The sequence below is a fragment of the Ochotona princeps genome, chromosome 13, assembly GCF_030435755.1.
Source record: "Ochotona princeps isolate mOchPri1 chromosome 13, mOchPri1.hap1, whole genome shotgun sequence".
Taxonomy (NCBI): Eukaryota; Metazoa; Chordata; class Mammalia; order Lagomorpha; family Ochotonidae; genus Ochotona; species Ochotona princeps.
In genome coordinates, this window is record NC_080844.1 from 3,611,920 (window position 1) to 3,631,563 (window position 19,644).

At 42.1% G+C, this 19,644-nt stretch overlaps 1 pseudogene; it reads left to right on the forward strand.

Moving 5' to 3' along the window:
• The first annotated feature begins 687 nt into the window (after nucleotides 1–687).
• On the forward strand, nucleotides 688–15,325 carry LOC131481754 (mortality factor 4-like protein 2; annotated as a pseudogene).
• The last annotated feature ends 4,319 nt before the right edge of the window (nucleotides 15,326–19,644 follow it).

Sequence of the window (19,644 nt, forward strand, 5' to 3'; positions counted from 1 at the left end):
GAACAGCTCAATCAACCACCTCAGCTATGTGTTGGCAGTGAAAAACTGGGCAAATGGAGACTCTAAGATGGACTATGTCAATCAGTGGATTCTTCAATGACCTCATCGTGTTTGGAGTGGCGAGATTGGCAGCAATTCATAACTGTTGAACTATCAAAACCGCTTGAGCAAGACCCTCGGAGCATGACCCACATCTGGGACCTGCAGTGGGTGGGAGACTGGGTGGGGCTTCTCCTTTAATGGTCCCATTTACTCCAGATACATGAAGGAAACAATGTGGAAATAATAGTCTTACCCACTTTCCTGTAGCCCTTGAACCTTTTTACCCTAATTAACCATGTAAAGAATGTCAAAAATATAATAAAAAATATTTTAAAGAAAAAAAAAAAAGAAAATGGGTTTAACTATTACCCCAACTATGGCGGTTGTAGAAATGGCAGTGAACACACGTCAGCTCCTGGGAAAAACTGGATTCTCCTTTTAGATCACCACCAGAAAAGCTCAGGTTTCCTATACAGTAAGGATCAGGAACATGGTCCTGATTGCAGAACCAGTCCTGATTACAGAATCTTCGCATGTGTCTCCTACTCCACTCTTACAGACCATCCCAGAAGATCTATAAAAATCAGGAAAAATCTAGGCATTCTTGAAGAAGAAATATCTTTGGTTGTAATAAAAAGGGGTTGAATGAGTTCCAGCAAGCAGGGCTCTCAAGCTCGTGGAAACCAAGCTGCGGAAGAAAACTTCAAAAAGCCAATGAGAGGCAACATGTAGAGAAGATCAGAGGTGCCTCCTCAGGAAAGAAGTCTACTGGCCAGCAGCTGAAGAATGCTGAACAAGCTCTGCCAGGAAGATGGGGGGGATCATTTGGCTAAGAACCCCCCTTCTGGATCAATGAGGAAGACCAGAACAAGCAGAAGACCCCCCTGGAAACAGAAATGGCAGAAGTACCAGCTAAGCACCCCAGCTGCCGCCTAAGAAGAGGGCACGGGCTAATCCCACTGTCGAGAGCGAGGATGCATTCAAGGATCGAATGGAAGTTAAAGTAAAGATTCCTGAAGAGTTAAAACCATGGATTGTCGAGGACTGGGACTTGGTAACCAGGCAGAAGCAGCTGTCTCAACTCCCTCCTAAGAAGAATGGTGATACAATTCTGGAAGAATATGGCAACTGCAAGAAGTCACAGGAAAACATCGATAACAAGGAGTATGTGGTTAATGAGGTGGAGGGAGGCATTAAGGAGTATTTCAATGTGATGTTGGGCACTCAACTGCTCTACAAGTTTGAGAGGCCCCAGTATGCCAAGATCTTGTTGGCCCACCCTGATGCACCAATGTCCCAGGTCTATGAGGCACCACACCCACTGAGATTGTGAGAACTGGAGCAATGCTGGCTTATAAGCCCCTTGATTAGAAGAGCCTTGCTCTGTTGTTGGGCTACTTGCATGATTTCCTAAAATATCTGGCAAAGAATTCTGCATCTTTGGAAGGATCAAGATGGCAGAATAGGGTAAGGACATGTTTAAACGGACGGAAAAACAGTTAATCAGGATGAAGCAGAGAGGACATATTTCAGGAAATAGGAAAGGACACAACAATAGCAGAGGAGTACCTGGAAACTGACAGACACAGGAAAGCAGTGGGCACAACAGTGTGGTGTTGCAGTGACTGATACTCCAGCGGCATTCAGCTAACAGCAATCTGAACTCCATCAGCAACCAGGTGGGAAGGGACTTTCACTGGGAGCTTGGGAGGAGAGCCCAAACAAAGAACTATCCGTGCTGCTGGTCTGTTTGATCTGACCAGGAGCAGAGACAGAGCAGCAGATCCCAGATGGACAATGGGAGAACAGGGTGGATTTCACAGCCCTGTAAGCCCCCTAGAGCCAAATTGTGTGTCATTTTGCGTAAGGCGGAAAAGGCAAGGGAAAGGACTGAGCACACACTGAGCTGGGAGTAAACTCATTTCTGACTCAGTGAACTGCAGCTACGTGGCATCCTACAGGTTCCACCCAACACAAGTCTGGGTAGCCCTAACACCTGACGGCCAGCAGATCAAGAACACTAGTAGTGGTACGTCAGGTGCCATTTTGTACACTGTGGCAATACCTTTAGGACTGCAGGGGATAACAGTGAACTGCGTATGTGCTGAGCTCATGAGAACTCACTGAGGTCCGTGGATTGCACTGATCCCACAGGAAGAAAATACTGACTGCGGCATTGTACGGGTCAAAATAGGTCCGTGTGGCACCCAGACCTGACTCCAACAGGTTCCAGCAAGATCAGTGCCACCACCAACCTAACTATATAGGACGCCTGGTGTCTCTCTAATCCTGGGACCTGCTCCAATTGAAAGTGGGAGAAAGGTTGCAGAGACAACAGTGCAGCCTCAGCACGGTATCGCAGGAGGTGGAGAGTGGTGAGCCAGGAGCTGGGGCTGTGGAGACCACGGTGGAAATCTAACATAAGAACCCAGACCTGGAACTCGCTGGAGGTTGTGGCACAAGTGGCTACAAGCAAAGAGTTGTGTACCAATAGAAATAAGTAAAATCGCATTGTAGACCTGTGGGTGACAAAGCTTGGAAACCTGCCCCAAGGAATTCAAGACTCTTCTAATCAGAAGTACAATGAACAAGAGCAAAAGAAGAGACAAAGGCACAATGAATATTACTGAAGACTCCCCTGCAAAGGAGCAAAACCCTATGCCAATCTCAGAGTTAACTGAGGAAGACATCGAGAAAGTGGGGGACACAGAATTCATAAAACTCATTTTAAAGATTATGATCAACAATGAGAAACACAAGAGTTCGAAGAATTTAAGGAAGCAATAAGGCAAGTCAAGGCTGATATACCAGAAATTAAGAACACAGTAGAGCAAATTAAAAGTATAGTGGAGAGTCTCCAAAATAGAATGAAGCAAGCAGAAGAAAGAATCTCAGAACTGGAAGGTATTTCCTGTTATCAGGGGGAAGCAAACAAAAAGCTGGAAGCAGAGCTGGATCACGCCAAAAAAAGTATTCAAGAATTGAAAGATACTATGAAGAGGCCAAATCTAAGAGTTATAGGAGTCCCAGAAGGTGCAGAAAGAGAAGCTGAGTCTGCAAAAGTATTTAATGAAATAATAAAGGAAAATTTACCTCATCTGGAGAAAGAATGGGGAAACAAGATCCAGGAGGGGCACAGAACTCCCAACAGGCTTGATCAAAAGCGATCTTCACCAAGACACATGATCTTTAAGTTCTCTTCAATTGAACATAAGGAAAAGATCCTTAAATGTGCACATGAAAAAAATCAATTGACATATAAAGCAATGCCAATTAAACTCACAGGAGATCTCTCACAGGAAGCTCTACATGCAAGAAGAGAATGGAGTGACATATTCCAGATTCTAAAAGAAAAAAATTGGCGGCCTAGGATAACATATCCAACAAAGCTTTCTTTTGTCTTTGAAAATCAAATAAAATTCTTCTGCAGTAAAGAAAAGCTAAAAGAATTTGCCTCTTACAAACCTGCCCTACAAATGATACTTTAAGATGTTCTCTTGACAGAGAAGAGGAGCAGCGCCTACCAAAACAAAAGGCCAATGCGAAGAACACCCCAGTAAAATGACAACAGAAGACTAAATCAATGAACAACCCATTCCTAAAAGGACAGGACCAAAGTACCATCCATACGTATTAACCCTGAATGTAAATGGCTTCAGCTCAAACGTCCTAGATTAGTAGACTGGATTAAAAAACAAAACCCGTCTGTTGATTGTCTGGAGGAAACACACTTCAACAAAGATCAGTGGAAACTATATCACATGTGTTTTGTTGTTTTCTGTTGGCTTCATCTCTTCAAAACACGTTATTCTGATTAAATCATTCAATGACTCGTAGATCATGCAGTGGCATCATTTTCTTCAAGAAGGTTCTTGATTTTCATTTCTTCAGCTACACATTAGTCATTTAATAGCATGTTATTTAACTTCATGGTGTTGTTCTTTTTTCTCCTGGATGCTGACTTTTCTTTTGTGGCTCTTCATTTTAGGGGATGTATAACTGTGTAACGGAAACTGTCATATCTAGTAACATGTCATTTAACTTCATGGCATTGTAAATTTCTATTTTTCTTCCTATTGTTGATTTTGTATTATGACTTTTCATTTAAGGGGATGTACAGTAGCTATGAAATGGAGACTAACATCCAGATGTGAGGATGCAGTGTGGTATGCATTTCTGCTTCCAGACAAAGATGGACTTATAATGAAACTGTTTACTATATCTTGACAATAGGATGCTGGACTCTCTGCCATTGTCCATGCCCACAATGATGGACATATGACTGAGTATGAAGAACTATATGTTAGCAATGATATAGAGGAACTAGGTGGGGGGGAGGGAATTGGGGAGTGGATAAGGGAATATGGAGCTGTATCAAAAAATGATACCAATAATAATAAAATGTAAAAAAAATAAAACAGGGAGGTCTTTAAAAAACAGATTGAAAAAATCTTTGTACACTTCAACACAAATAAGGGACTAACATCTAGTATTTACAAAGAATATCAAAGGGCCTAATATCTAGGATTTATAAAGAACTTCAGAAAATCAGTGACAGCAAAACAAACTCTTAAGTAATGGGCCAAGGAAATGAGCATTTTTTCAAGAGAACAAACTTAAACGGCTAGTAAACATGACAAAAGGCTCAGGCTTTCAAGCTATTAGGGAACTGCAAATAAAAAGCATTCTGAGGTTACCCTAATTCCAGTGAGAATGGTCTATCTCCATAAATCTGCTAACAATATGTGCTGACATGGATGTGGGGAAAAGGTACCCAACTCTATGTTGGTGGGAGTGTAGGCTAGTGTAGGCACCGTGGAAGTCAGTGTGGCAAGTAAGATGACTGAAAACTGACCTACCATATACCCAGCTATCCAAAAGACACTAGAGCAAATCAACTTAATTGATATCTACACAGCGTTCCATCCGAGAGATTGAGAGTATACTTTTTTCACCAGTATATGAATTTTTTTTCCTGGACTAATCATGTTACAAGGCCACAAATCAAGCCACAGCATTTTTTTTAAAAAAATGAAATTATACCATGCATCTTCCCAGCCCACCATGGAGTAAAACTAGAGACCAATAAGTCAGAATACCCCAGAAGACAGGTAAATACATGGAAATTGAATGATACGTGAGCTAAATGAGCTAGAAAAACAACAGTAAAACAATCCCAAGGTTAAAAGGAAAAAAGAAAGAACCAAATAAGGAAGGAAATAAACCCAAGTGAGACCAAAAGAACAATACAAAAGATCAATGAAACAAAGAGCTGATTCTTTCAGGAAATCAACAAAATAGATGCTGCACTAACTCAACTAATCAAAAAAGGAGGGAGAAGATATGCATCAATAGCATCAGAGACAAAAAAGGAAATAGAACAACAAATACCTCAGATACACAGAGAATTATTGGGAACTATTGCAAGCAACTACATATGAACAAATCAGAAGACCAAGAAGAAATGGATACTTTTTGGACACAAAAATTGAATCAAGAAGCAGCTAACAATCTAAATACACCTATAACAGAACTGAGATTGAATTGGTAATTAAAGCCCTCCCGAACAAGAAAAGCCTGGGACCAGGTGGCTTCACTGTTGAATTCTATCAAATATTACAAGAACTTACCCCAATTCTCCACAAGCTTTTCCAAACAACAGAAAAGGAGGCAATCCTTTCCAACTCTTTCTATGAAGCCAATGTCACCCACCTTAATATCAAAGCCACACAGAGACACAACAGAGAAACAAAACCATAGACCAATATCCTTGGTGAACATAGACACAAAGATTCTCTGCAAAATACTAGCCAACAGGATCCAACAGTACATCTGGCAGATCAACTCACCCACACCAGGTATGCAGGGATGGTTCAACATTTACAAATCATTAATAGAACTCACCGCATCAGTAAACTGAAAAGGAAAAACCACATGATCATCTCAATGGATGCAGAGAAGGTGTTAGATAAAATTCAACACCACTTCATGCTGAAAGCCTGAAGCAAGATAGGCACAGAAGGAACATTCTACAACACAAAACAGTTTATGAAAAAACCAATGCCAGCATCATATTAAACATGGAAAGGCTGGAAACCTTACTAAGATCTAGTACATCTAAGCCATGGAATATTACTAAGATCTAGAACTAAACAAGGATGTTGACTTTCACTACTGCTGTTCTATATAATATTGGAAGTCCTTGCCAGAGTTATTAGGCAAGAAAATGATATTAAAGGAATCCAACTTGGAAATGAGGAATTAAAATTATCCCTACGTGCAGATGACATCATCATCTCCAGAGGAGAACCAAAAGATTCAATCAAGAGTCTATTGGAACTTATAAGAGACTTCAGCAGAGTAGCAGGATAAAAAAATCAATGAACATAAATCGATGGCGCTATGTGCACCAGCAATTCCATGGCTGAGAAAGAAATTGAAAGTACAGCCCCTTTTAAAATAGTGGAAAGTAACCTTAAATGCCTAGGAATTAATTTAGCCAAAATGTAGACTTCTATGATTAAAAACTGTAAAATATCAGAAAAAGAAATAGAGGAAGACAATAAAAAATGGAGAAACTTCCCATGTTCCTGGATCAGAAGGATCTTAATCATCAAAATGTGCATTTTAAGAAAAGTAAAATACACATTCCAATTACACTCCAATTAAAATTCCAACAGCATTCTTCTCCGAAACAGAAGAGAAGATATAAAAGCTCATCTGGGAACACAAGAGACCATGCATAGCCTAAGCTATCCTGAAGAAAAAAACCAAGTTGGAAGAATTTCAATTCCAGACCTCAAGACATACTACAGAGCAGTGGTCATCAAAACAGTCTGGTACTGGTAAAGAAACAGAGAAGATCAATGGAACAGAATAGAAACACCAGAATGGAGCCCACACATGTATAGTCAACTAATCTTTGACAAGAAAACTGAAAACAACCCAGGAAAAAGGTTTAAATCTTTAACAAATGCTGTTGGGACAATTGGATAGCAGTCTGCAGAAGTACAAAGCAAGACCCACACCTGTCACCTTATACAATATAAATCAGCTCTAAATGGTTCAAGCACCTAAATCTGCACCCAGAAACTATCAAGCTATCGGAAGAAAACATAGGAATCACTCTCCAAGATATAGGAATGGAGAAAGACTTGGAAAAGACAATCAAAGCACAGTGAGTCAAAGACAAAATACACAAATGGGACTACATCAAACAGTCTATATACAACAAAGGAAACTACTACAAAGTGAAGAAGTAAGCAAAAGAATGGGAGAAAATCATTGCACACTACAAAAGTGATAAGGGACTAATATACAGGATCTACAAGGAGCTTCAGAAACCCAGTCACAGGTACACAAACAAAAAAGCAAACAAACAAACCGGTGAATACATGGCCAAAAGAAATGAACAGACATTTTCAAAAGAACAAATTCAAATGGCTGACAGACATATGAAAAGATGCTCAGGCTCCTTAGCTGTCGGGGAGACACAAATGAAATCCACTTTGAGGTACCACCTAACTCCAATCAGACTGGCCTACATTCAGAATTCTAGTAACATCACCTGCTGGCATGGATGTGGGGAGAAAGGCACCCTCCTTTACTTCTGGTGGGAGTATAGACTAGTACAACCCCTATGGAAATCAGTATGGAGAGTGACTGGAGAACTCCAAATAAACTTGTCATATGAACTAGCTATACAGCTCCTAGGAATATATCCAAACGAAATGAAATCTGCATATGAGAAGGGGATCTGTAATCCTTTATTTCCAGCAGTACAAGCTACAATGGCAAAGACATGGAAACAACCCAGATGCCCATCCAAAGAGGAGTGGGTAAAGAAATGTGGTACATCTAATCCATGGAATACTACTCAGCCATTAAAAGGAATGAACTTACTCAATTTGCAACCAAATGATCCCAACTAGTGAACATCATGCTCAGTGAAGCAAGTCAACCCCAAAAGGACAAATACATTATGTTCTCTCTGATATAAGGCAAACTTCATGCATACTGTAAGATCAATAACCCTTCAATATTGTTTGTGCTGCAATCCATGGGTTTTGATATTGTGTTTATTCTCACTTCTTCAAAACAGTTTTTCTCTTATTGAAATCTTCACTGACTCATCGATCACACAGCAGCAGCATCTTCTCCAAGAAGCTTTCCTGTTTTCTTTCTCATTTCTACATTGATGCACTGGTTATTCAGTAATAAGTTAGTTAACTTCATGGTGCTATAAATCTTTTGTTTTATTATTATTCCTATTGTTTTCTTTCATAGCTTCTCATTTAAGCGAATGTATAGAACTGTGTAATAGAGATTATCGTGTCCAGTTGTGAAGATATAATGCAGGATGCATCTCTCTTTCCAAATCAAAGATGGACTCCCATTGAAGCTGTTGGATATTTTGAGAAAACGACGCTGGACTTTCTGCCAGTCTGTGCTAGCAATGTCAGGATACAATTAAACAACAATGATGGACTTATGGTTGCTTATGAAGTACTATACTATTGTAATAATATGGGAGAGGAAAAGAAGATGGGCAACTACAGCAGGCCTACTAACCAAGGGTGCAGAAGGAAGGGGATGGGATTCAGTGGAGGAGGGGGCAGAAAGAGGAGAATTGTCGGGAAAGCTGTCCAAACACCCAGAAGTTGACCAGACTGAGGCAGGTGGCATGCAGCGGAGAGATACACATGAAAGACTCTCGAGACTGCAAACTGTATCTGCAGCACAACAGGGTGAAGGCAGACACCATCCAGAGGAACCAGGGACTCAAGCAAAATTTGGTGTCACAAATCAATCTCTGGAAAACCCTGAGGGTGCCTGCCCAGGTGGAGAAAGGCAGGATGACCCTTGGGGCAAAATATGCGTGAAGGGGGGCCAGAGTAAAATGACACTAATGATGATGTAGATAATTTAAAAAAAATTCACATCATCTGGGCCCAGCAAAGTGACCTAGTGACTAAAGGCCTCACTTTGAACACTCCGAGATCCCATATGGGCACAGGTTCTAATCCTGGTGACCCCACTTCCCATCCAGCTCCCTGCTGGTGGCCTGGGAAAGCAGTTGAAAATGGCCCAAAGCCTTGGGACCCTACATACCATGGGAGACCCAGAAGAAGTTCATGGCTCCTGGCTTCAGATTGGCTTAGCACCAGCCGTTGTGGTGACTTGGGGCGTGAACCATTGGAGGAGAGATCCTCCTCTCTGTCTCTCATCCTCTCTCTATATATCTGACTTTGCAATAAAAATAAATCAATCTTCAAAAAATAAAAAAAATAAAAATCACATCATCACAGAAATAAAACAGGACCAAAATGACATAGCAGGGTTAAAAAGCACAGTACAAAGGCTGACCAACAGAATGAATGCTGCAGAAGACAGAATATCAGAAACAGAAGACTACCAAAACAAGAACACACAACTCACTAAGCATCTGGAAGAAAATCTGAACAGAGCCATAAATGTATACAAGAACTGAACAATGCCATTAAAAATTCAAATATTAGAATTATAGGTCTTCCTGAAGAAGTGGAAAGAGAGACAGCATTGCAGGAGGTATTCAATGAACTTATAAAGGAGAACTTCCAAAACACCGAGATCATTAAGGCAACCCAAATCCAGAAAGGACATAGAACCCCAGATTCAACCCAAAAAGAACCTCACTCAGACATGTTGTCTTAAAGCTCCCCTCCAACGATTACAAGTAAAGAATTCTGAAACAAGCACAAAGACAAGACTATAGTTAGAGGAAAACCAATCAGAATCACTGCTGTCTTCTCATAAGGGACCCTTCAAGCAAGAGGAGAATGGAGTAACATTTTTCAAATCCTGAAACAGAACAACTGTCAACCAAGAACAATGTACTCAGCAAAGAACATTACTCTTCAGCGACACATTCGTCATTCAGTAGCATGTTATTTAACTTCTTGCTGTTGTTAATTTCTTTTTTCTTCCTGTTGTTGATTTTGTTGTGTGTCTTTTCATTTAAGGGGCTGTATAGTAGCTCTGTAACACAGACTGTCATCCCTAGTAACATGATAATTTCATGGCATTGTAAATTTCTATTTTTCTTCCTATTGTTGATTTTGTACTGTGACTTTATATTTAAGGGGATGTTCAGTAACTGTGAAATGGAGAATAAAATATCCAGATGTGAGGATACAATGTAGTATGCATCTCTACCTCAAGACAAAGATGGAATTACAATGAAACTGTTTACTATATCTTGAAAATAAAATGCTAGACTCTACCATTGTCCATGCCCGCAATGATGACATATGACTGTGTATGAAGAACTATACTTTAGTAATGATGTCGAGGAACTAGGTGGGGGGGGGAGGGAAGCTGGGGAGGAGCATAAGAGAAATCCTTGGAGCCTCTTTAACTGTATCACAAAATAATAATAATAATAATAATAATAATACATTTAAAAAGATAATAATGTGTCACTGAAGAATAAGGAAGAATAATGTTCCACTTCCCATCAAGCTCCCTGCTTGTGTTCTGGAAAGCAGTCTAGGATGGTCCAAGTCCTTGGGCCCCGGCACCAGTGTGGGAAGTCCAAAGAAGCTTTTAGCTCCTGACTCCAGATCAGCTCAGCTCTAGCCACTGCAGCCACTTGGGGAGTGAACCAATGGATGAAAGATTTTTCTCTATTTCTCTCTGTAAATCTGATTTGCCTTTCCAATAAAAACAAACAATTTTTAGATTATTATTTTACTTTAAGGTTGAAACATTCAGAGATAAGAGTAGGAGGGGAGACAGACAGATCTTTCATCCACTGGATCACTTCCCAACAGTCCCAATAGCCAGAGCTGTGCCAGTCTGAAGCTGGGACTCCAAAGAGGGTCCAAGTGCCCAAGGACTTGGGCCATCCTCCACTGCTTTCTCAGATCATGTATAGAGAGTTGAGTTGGAACTGGAGCATCCACGATACAAACCAGTGCCCATCGGGGATGTTGGCACCACATATGGAGGATTAGCTTGTTACACTGCCATACCAGCCCCATTAATGCAACCTTGAAAATCAACTCACTAAGGTGTGAAAGGCCATGCATGAATGACGGATGCACAGTTTTTTTTGTCAGAATTCATACTTAACCACTACATATTCATGCTTTTCTGGATTTTGGATGTTAGTATTCACTTAATTTTTAACAATTATTCTTTAATTCTATGTTTAATTTTATCTTTAATTCATTTGTATACTCTTTCTTTGAAATTCTGGGTTTAACATACTATTTATCATTTTTCTACCTGCAAGATTATTAAAATTACTACTGTAAATTATTAAAGGAAATGATTTACCTAAAGTTTCTCCTCATGTCTCCTAATCGCATCAATGAAACAAATTTAGAAAAGCACCACCACATGAGCACACAGGAATCATTTTCCCCAAGCCACAAAGTTGGGACAACACAAGCAAATCCACAGTATGGTCCTTTTCAGCACCCATTCTCTACCACCTGCTTCATAACAGAACCTGGATTTGGTTCTGACCCTTGACTGGCTCTCCATGATTAATCTCTGGCTAATGAGATATAAAGAGGTAACCTGCAGGGAGCTTGAAAGTTTCTCTCTCTCTCTCTCTAGCTATCTCTATCTATCCATATAAATACATGTATATGTATTTATATTTCTACATATATATAGATACATCAAAAATATAGTTGGAAAAAAATATATATATATATAGTTGGAAAGCCAGATTTACAGAGAGAGAGGGAAAGATCTTCCATATGCTAGTTCACTAAGCAAATGGCCACAAAGCCAGAGTTCAACTGATCCAAAGCCAGGAGCCAGGAGCCTCCCGAGTGCAGGATCCCAATGCTTTGGGCCATCCTCGACTGCTTTCCCAGGCCACAAGCAGGGAGACAAAGGGGACCTAACTGTTGCATCTAGGACATCTAAGCCAGCACCCATAGGGGATGCAGACATTTAAAAGTAAAGGATTAACCAATTGAGGCACAATGCCAGGTCCTGGAAGTTCTCTGAAGAGAGAATCAGCCTGCTTGCTTTCTTCAAATTTACTTTCACTTCCTCTTGGAATCTTGGAACGAGTAAATTCCAACAAGAACATAAGCTACCATATTCCATCATGGGAGAATATGTTAAGAACATCAAAGCTACAAAGGCAAGGAAATGAAAACCCCACTCTCGGTGTAATGAAGCTGCTTCACTGGAGGAAGTAAACAGAGAAGCAGGAGTGCAATTTGGAGCTTCAGTCATTGTCCGAGCAAGACATGATGGTTTTGCCTGGTGCTGATGGCAGAGATTTATGCAATATTCTAGCACTGGAGTTTAAAGGATGTTATGATTGGTTGGATACTGACCAAAAGCAATAAAGAACTAACATGAATCCCGATTTTGGGAGCCCTGATTTTCAGAGTCTGTGCAGGGTATTACAGAATACTGAGTAGGGCCCGACGGCGTGGCCTAGCAGCCAAGGTCCTCGCCTTGAACACCCCGGGATCCCATATGGGCGTCCGTTCTAATCCCGGCAGCTCCACCTCCCATCCAGCTCCCTGCTTGTGGCCTGGGAAAGCAGTCGAGGATGGCCCAAAGCTTTGGGACCCTGCACCCGCGTGGGAGACCTGGAAGAGGTTCCTGGTTCCCGGCATGGGATCAGCACGCACCGGCCCATTGCGGCTCACTTGGGGAGTGAATCATCCGACAGAAGATCTTCCTCTCTGTCTCTCCTCCTCTCTGTATATCTGACTTTGTAATGAAATAAATAAACCTTAAAAAAAAAAAGAATACTGAGTAGATACTGTTTCTATTCTGAGAGTTTTAATGGCAGCTGGTTACAGCAGCCTAACACCCATGAAATAAAACCAACAGAAGATGTAACAGATACAAAGAAGTGCATCATTCAGACTATAGGCTCCAAGAAGGGAGAAACCTCAAACGACAAGGGTTTTCCCCTTTTGTGAAGAACACGGAAGACACAGGACCCAAGCCAGCCTTGACAAACCGTCACTGGCATTCAGCAGAGAGGGGCACACATGAGCACAGGTGCAGAGGAGGAAAGCACAGCGGGGTCCACCCCAAAGAAGGCAAGCAAGTGACTCAACAGCAATGATGGCACCAATGCACTTGGCTGGGGCTTTACTGGACAGGCTTTTAAAGGACTGGTGCTGAAACAGAGACATCAAGGAGGTAACAGCCTCATTCCCATGTGGTAATCCTTGTTTACATCCTTTGGGGAAGGGCCAAAAGTCCATGAAGCCAAATGAAGAAGATACTCAGGCCTGGGGGTCAGTGGCTTCAGAGCCCACAGCAGAAAAGGCCTGAGCTCAAAGTCCATCTTGAATGCTCCCTGGTAGGATAAATCTGCATCAGTCACTCATCTTCTCTGGTCCTCAGCTGCTATACAGTAGAGGACAATGGCATCTCCCATGAGGGGTAACTGAACACCCAAGAAAGGCTTAGCACAGTGCCTAGGCTAGGACACAAACCCTCTGTGCTATGATTTGAAAAACGAGTTCCTTCTAGAATGTCCTGTAAATTTTTGTCACAGTTTGTACATACTTGAGGGCTACTGCAGTGGTCTCCTTGTCGTTTTGTTTTCGCAGATTTTTAAATACACAAGCAAACCTGTGTTCCCCTATTCTATAGCTCCAGGGTGACCTAATGAGCTCCCTGAAAAGATGGTTCGCAGGCCTGACCCTGTCAGGCAGGCTTGTCCTCATCCATCAAGGCCACAGACGAAGCAGAGCCATGCTGAGGGTCCCCCTATCCCTAGCCCCACCCTACAGAGGCAATAAGCCACCCTCAACCAAGATATTTATACTTAAATATAGAACTGGCATGCCTACCAAGTCTCTCATCATTCACCCAGCACTTCCTTCTTTAACCTAAAATACCCATGGAGCTGGCAGTAGGCAGTGGGCAAAGAGGACAGTGTGGTGTGGGAAGTTCAACACAATTCCCCAGTCCTACCGTTCTGGATGGCATGTTTGTTGGATCCTTTCCAAATGCAAACACACATATCTTCTTTTTCAGATTTATTTATTTATTATTGCAAAGGCAGATATACAGAGAGGAGATACAGAGAAAAACCTTCCATCACTGGTTTATCCCCTAAGTGGCCACAACGACTGGAGCTAAGCTGATCTGAAGCCAGGAGCTTCTTCCAGGTCTCCCATGTGAAAGCAGGGTCCCAAGGTGTTGTTCCGTCCTTGACTGTTTTCCCGGGCCACAAGCAATAAGCTGCATGGGAAGTGCAGCAGCCAGGATTAAATCCAGTGCCCATATGGATCCTGGCATGTGCAAGGAGAGGACTTTAGCGAGTATAATGCGCCGGGTCACAGATACACATTTCTTAACACCCAGCTTTGAGATTCCAGGAGCATATGTCCCACAGAGTAGATATGAACACAGGGCTACCTTAATGTTAATCTCTGTTGAACATGGTTCCTGGGCTGAGTTTATTTTCACACATTCCTTCTCTGTGTGACTTCTCCCTTCCCTACAATGTCACTGTTTAGCCTGGAATTTCACAATACAAAAATGAAAAAATACCCAATACTAATTATCTCCTGCAGGATCATAAAAAGAACATTAATAAAATGTAGTAGGGCCCAGTGGAATAGTGTCGTGGCTAAATCTTTGCCTTGCACATGCTGGGATTCCATTGGATGCTGGCTCATGTTTTGGCTGCTCCACTTCCCACCAAGCTCCCTGCTTGTGGCCTGGGAAAGCACTCAAGGACAGTCCAAAGCCTTGGGACCCTGCACTCGCATCACAGACCTGGAAGAAGCTCCTGGCTCCTGATTGGCTCAGCTCTAGCTGCAGCCACTTGCAGCGTGAACCAACAGACAGAAAATCTTTCTGTATCTCCTTCTCTATATAAATATGCCTTTCCAATAAAACTGAATAAAATATTTTTTAATGTGGTAAATGTCAGTGGCAATCATTACCATGCCCGCATCATCAGAAAATGAAATGCAACACACCAAAGCAATGAAGGATTAAAAGCAAGCCCACCACCATTAGTCATACACATATTTGTATATTTGCATGAATGCAGATTTCATGGTAATAATGAGGTTGTCTTTAATTTGGACTGGATGAAGATGCCAGGTGTGCATGCAGGAGTAGCACACACTCCCTGGCACCTCTTCCATGCCTTTGATTTCTCAAACCTCTGTCACACCCACTCTTTCAGGTGTGCATCCCTAACAGACTCACCAAAAGGCAACTGTCAATCACAATGCACCCAAGAAGGAAGAGTGAAAGAAAAGGCAAAGATGTGACCTTCCTGGATTAACCTCAGGAGCCAGATACCTGAGGCTAGAACACAAGTCCCTTAGTCCTGGGGCTCTCAATCTCCTGAGGATTCTTTCCCGGGCACTCTGACAAGGTCTCCTAGGTGTATGGAAAGGTAACGGTGAAAACAGCACAAGGCAAAATGGAAAGTCAATCTGGGTTCTTTCCCAAGACTGAGGGAAAGACACAGATGCTATCCTGCTGCGGCTGGTGTGAAAACCAGGAAAAGCCAAACTCTCTGGACAGCTTCCTCTAACAAGGCTGCCGATATCTTCATACAGGTAGAAGGCCTGGAGCAGGTGCACAAGGTAGGGTGAGACACGCAGAAAGGGTACCAGCCAATGTGCAACCCAGATCAATGTGTTACTTCATTCATATTAAGTAAGATGACAGATTGATTCCAAAGTGACAAAGTCAAAAATAAACCTGGGTTCCTGCCATCAATTGTCCAATGTATGATTTTAATACACTGAAGGAAACTCAATGTATGCTATTAACTATTGACAGATACTTACACTTAGGAGAAGATAAGCTAAAGATATTAACCTGAATAATCAACTAGATGTAGCAGCAGAAATGCTTGGCTGTTGAATTAATTTCCTAACTGGTCTCCCTTGAAACCCAGAGCAGTCTGCATTAGGCCTTCACATTCAATCTATACATGAAAATGTGGATATCTGTTTATCTAGGTGAATGGGCCAAGCCATCACTGGTCTCAACTCTCCCTGACATGGCTTGGCCCATGGACCTAGACAAAAAAAACCCACGTTTTGATGTAAGAAACTAGTTAGAGATGGAAAGTCAGGTCTACTGAATAGATGTGAGGACAAAGAAGGGGAATAAACCCAGTCCCGCAAACCTGCAATCACCCCTACACACAGCTAATCAGGGCAGCACCTAGATTCCACCACAAAGAAGCGTACTTTGATGAAGACTCCAGAGGCACTCTGCTGCAAAACTAAAAGGTCTAGCTTCTTCCAGACTTGCAGCAAGAGTGTACGTGATACCAAGAAAAAGAAGTGGCACCAATACGTGAATTTCTTGAAGCTCAAGTCCTGCCCTTTACAAGGATCTCTACCCCTTCTTGACTTATTGGGGGTAAGGTGAAATTCTAGAAAAGACAGAAGGAAGGACAGGTTAGAACAAGCACTCTTGCCCACAGCTGCTCAGATGAGAGAACTTATAGGTCATGATAGGTCAAAGTCAACTTGTTCAGCAGTGGCCCAAGCACTGGACGCCATCAGCTCAAACTACCAACTGGGAGCTTCAGAGAAGCATCAAGGGAGAGCTTTTCAGGGGCACTTGTAGCGACCAGAAGATGAAATATAAGGTGCTATGAACAGTGCTCTTCCTCAAAAGATATCCCAAAGTCTGCCTAAAATCCCCCTTTAAGAAAACCACCTGGGCCCAGCATGGTAGACTAGTGGTTCACACCCTCACTAGGCAAGGGCCATGATCCCATATGGACACAGGTTCATGTTCTGGCTGCACCACTTGCCTTCCAACTCCCTGCTTGTGGCCTTGGGAAAGCAGCAGAGGATAGCCCAAAGCATCGGGACTCTGCACCTGTGTCAGAGACCAGAAAGAAGCACCTGGATCCTGAATCCAGATCAGCTCAGCTCTGGTCATTGTGGCCACTTACATAGCAAACCAGCAGACTGAAGAACTGTCTGTCTCTTCTCCTTTTTCTATATCTGAATTTCCAATAAACAAATAAATCAAGAGAAAGAGACAGCAAGAACATCACCCAATCCCTTCTTCCTCCCAAGTGCAGGACCTGCTCACTGCTCTCTAAACACATGGCCATTTCCCGTGGGACTCTCTGAACTTCTTTCATCATTTGGACTCTTATGGAGAAGCCCTGGAGGTTCCAGGATTAACAAGGCACTGTTGCACCAATCACTTGAGAGTACAGTGAGAAGGGAAATCCATAAGCTATATGACAAGAGATCAGAACTTTCATATTCTCAGGAAAAGTGCCTGACACAACGATGCCCGGCTGGTGACAGACATCTTTCAGCATCAGTCTGCTGACTCTGGCATCCTACAACATCCCTCCTAAACACACACACACACACACACACACACACACACACACACAGGTCCTCCATTCTCCTTTAATGTCTCTTCCTTGCAGGGATAATACGCAGGCAGGCTGTGGATTTTCCCTTTTTTATGGAAGCCTAATTTGCAATTGGGTGCATTTTCTACCACAATGCAAACACAAAGAAAATATACACAGACACACACAACTTTATCAAAACAAAACAAAACTGAAATTAAAGTTCATGCAGGAAAAAGCAGAATTCTCATCAGTCCATGCTTGTGTTACTGCAAAACCAATAAATTTGGCTCAGTTCTGTGAACCATCAGCAAGTATGTTCCTGGTAAAGCTGAAGGAACAAATTTCCCCATGCAAACAGGTATATCATCAACACACACCACCATCATTAGACGGTACATAAGCCATCACAGCACCTGTGGGCCCTACAGACAAATCTGTGTCTCAGAAAACCCAGCCTATCACTCAGAAGGGGAAAAAGGTTCTCTCAGCTGGTCTCAGAAGAGATTAAATGCTGCCAATTCTGTGAGTACAGTAGAAAGCAAATCCTAAAGATGAGCTGTATTAATGGACTTTACGTGGGGCTTTTTAATCTATTGTCAACACACGCTTGTCTATTTTCCCTGGGTCTGCCTTGTTCCCTGACAGACAGAACAGGCAGGAACAGGGCATTATCCAGCCCTAATCAGCACTCACAGCTCAAGAATCATGTCCCACTACCTGTTAAATGGGGACTGCTTTAGCAATAGCCGTTCTTTTATAATGAAGACTGTGTAATAAGACACCACTAATACACCCTGTCCTTATACTTAACAATCACATTCATTTCATGATATGCTATTTAATAAGGAAATCAGTTCTTAACCTGCTTAGAAGCAAGGTACTGCTTTATTACAGGGAAAGTGCAGCTTGGCTGGAATGACCCATCAATCTGTTAGTGGAAGCAGTGTTTCCCCTTACAGGACAAATAGCACTGGTGTCAGGCTCTAAGAGCCAGTCAGCAATTTGAGAACAGAAAATTTAAACATCAAATTGCCTTGAGTCACCTATCATTCAACATGCAGCTGGAACACAGAACATTATGCAGACAGCACTAGGGGAAATCTTCCTGGGATTATCCAGTGGCTGTTTGAGAGTCCACATGCAGCTTGTTTTATTCAACCATTTATTCCATCCAAGGCCCTTCTATGAACTCCAGCTGGGATAGAAATAGTGTGTACCCCAAAAGATCTCACTGCACTTGATGAAAACAGAGTCTCTCTGGGAGGATAAACTGTAATCCAATGAATCCAAGTATCTAACAAGAAACTGGACATAGCCAGCCACAAGACTCAGAGGAGACAGACACAAAGAGGAGAGATTTATGAACTGGCAACAGGTGTTGGAGACAGTGCAAGGTGACACACAACTAACCAGTCTTACGTCATGTAAAGTGTGTGTTTTCAGAAACAGCTTTTCATTACCATAAGCCAAGCGTTAATAATTACTCTCAAGTTTTATGCTACTACAATTGTAAAAAACAGAAAGACAAATCTTTTTACTCCTATTTTAAACGTGAGAAACTAAAAGCCAGAAAACTTGAGGACCTTCCCAAGTCTTCAGTTGCAAAGAGGTGAATCAGACTTAAAGATGGGTCCACCTGTGTGCAAGGTTATTTCATTTTCTATGTTACCATGCAGTCTGTAATGAAGATAAGCCTCCCCTTGGACTACCTGCAGATCTACTGCATGCCCTGCACCTACCTTCTGGAACGTACAAGACACCATGCAAATACTATTGCTGGCATGGCCACTTGCAATGAGGCTTACACTTGGAAATTGGCCCTCAGGTCTGTAATCTGAGTTCATCCATGCCACATTCCAGTCATCTGAACCAACCAACTGTCCAAATGAGCAATCATCCAAACAAAAGCCCTTGGTGGCTTGCATTTTTTAAACTTGCATACAGCATTTGTCTTAACTATGATCTGGCACTCTTACGTAAACAATATTTCTGCAGGTCAAAACTGAACGATCCCTGGAAATTCCATATGATAGGAACTAATACAATACAATGAAGGGCAGGAGAAGCTAGGGCCCTGATCTTAGGTGGGACTGTTTACTTCACCAAAGTACACATTGTGCCTTAACTTTATACCAAGAGTAAGAGGACTCCAGCATATAGAGCAGCACTGGATCAGGAAGAAGGGGCCCAGAACACTGAGTCCCAGCTGTATCCTGAGCAATCATCACCCATTCAATCCTCTCTCAAACCCAGCT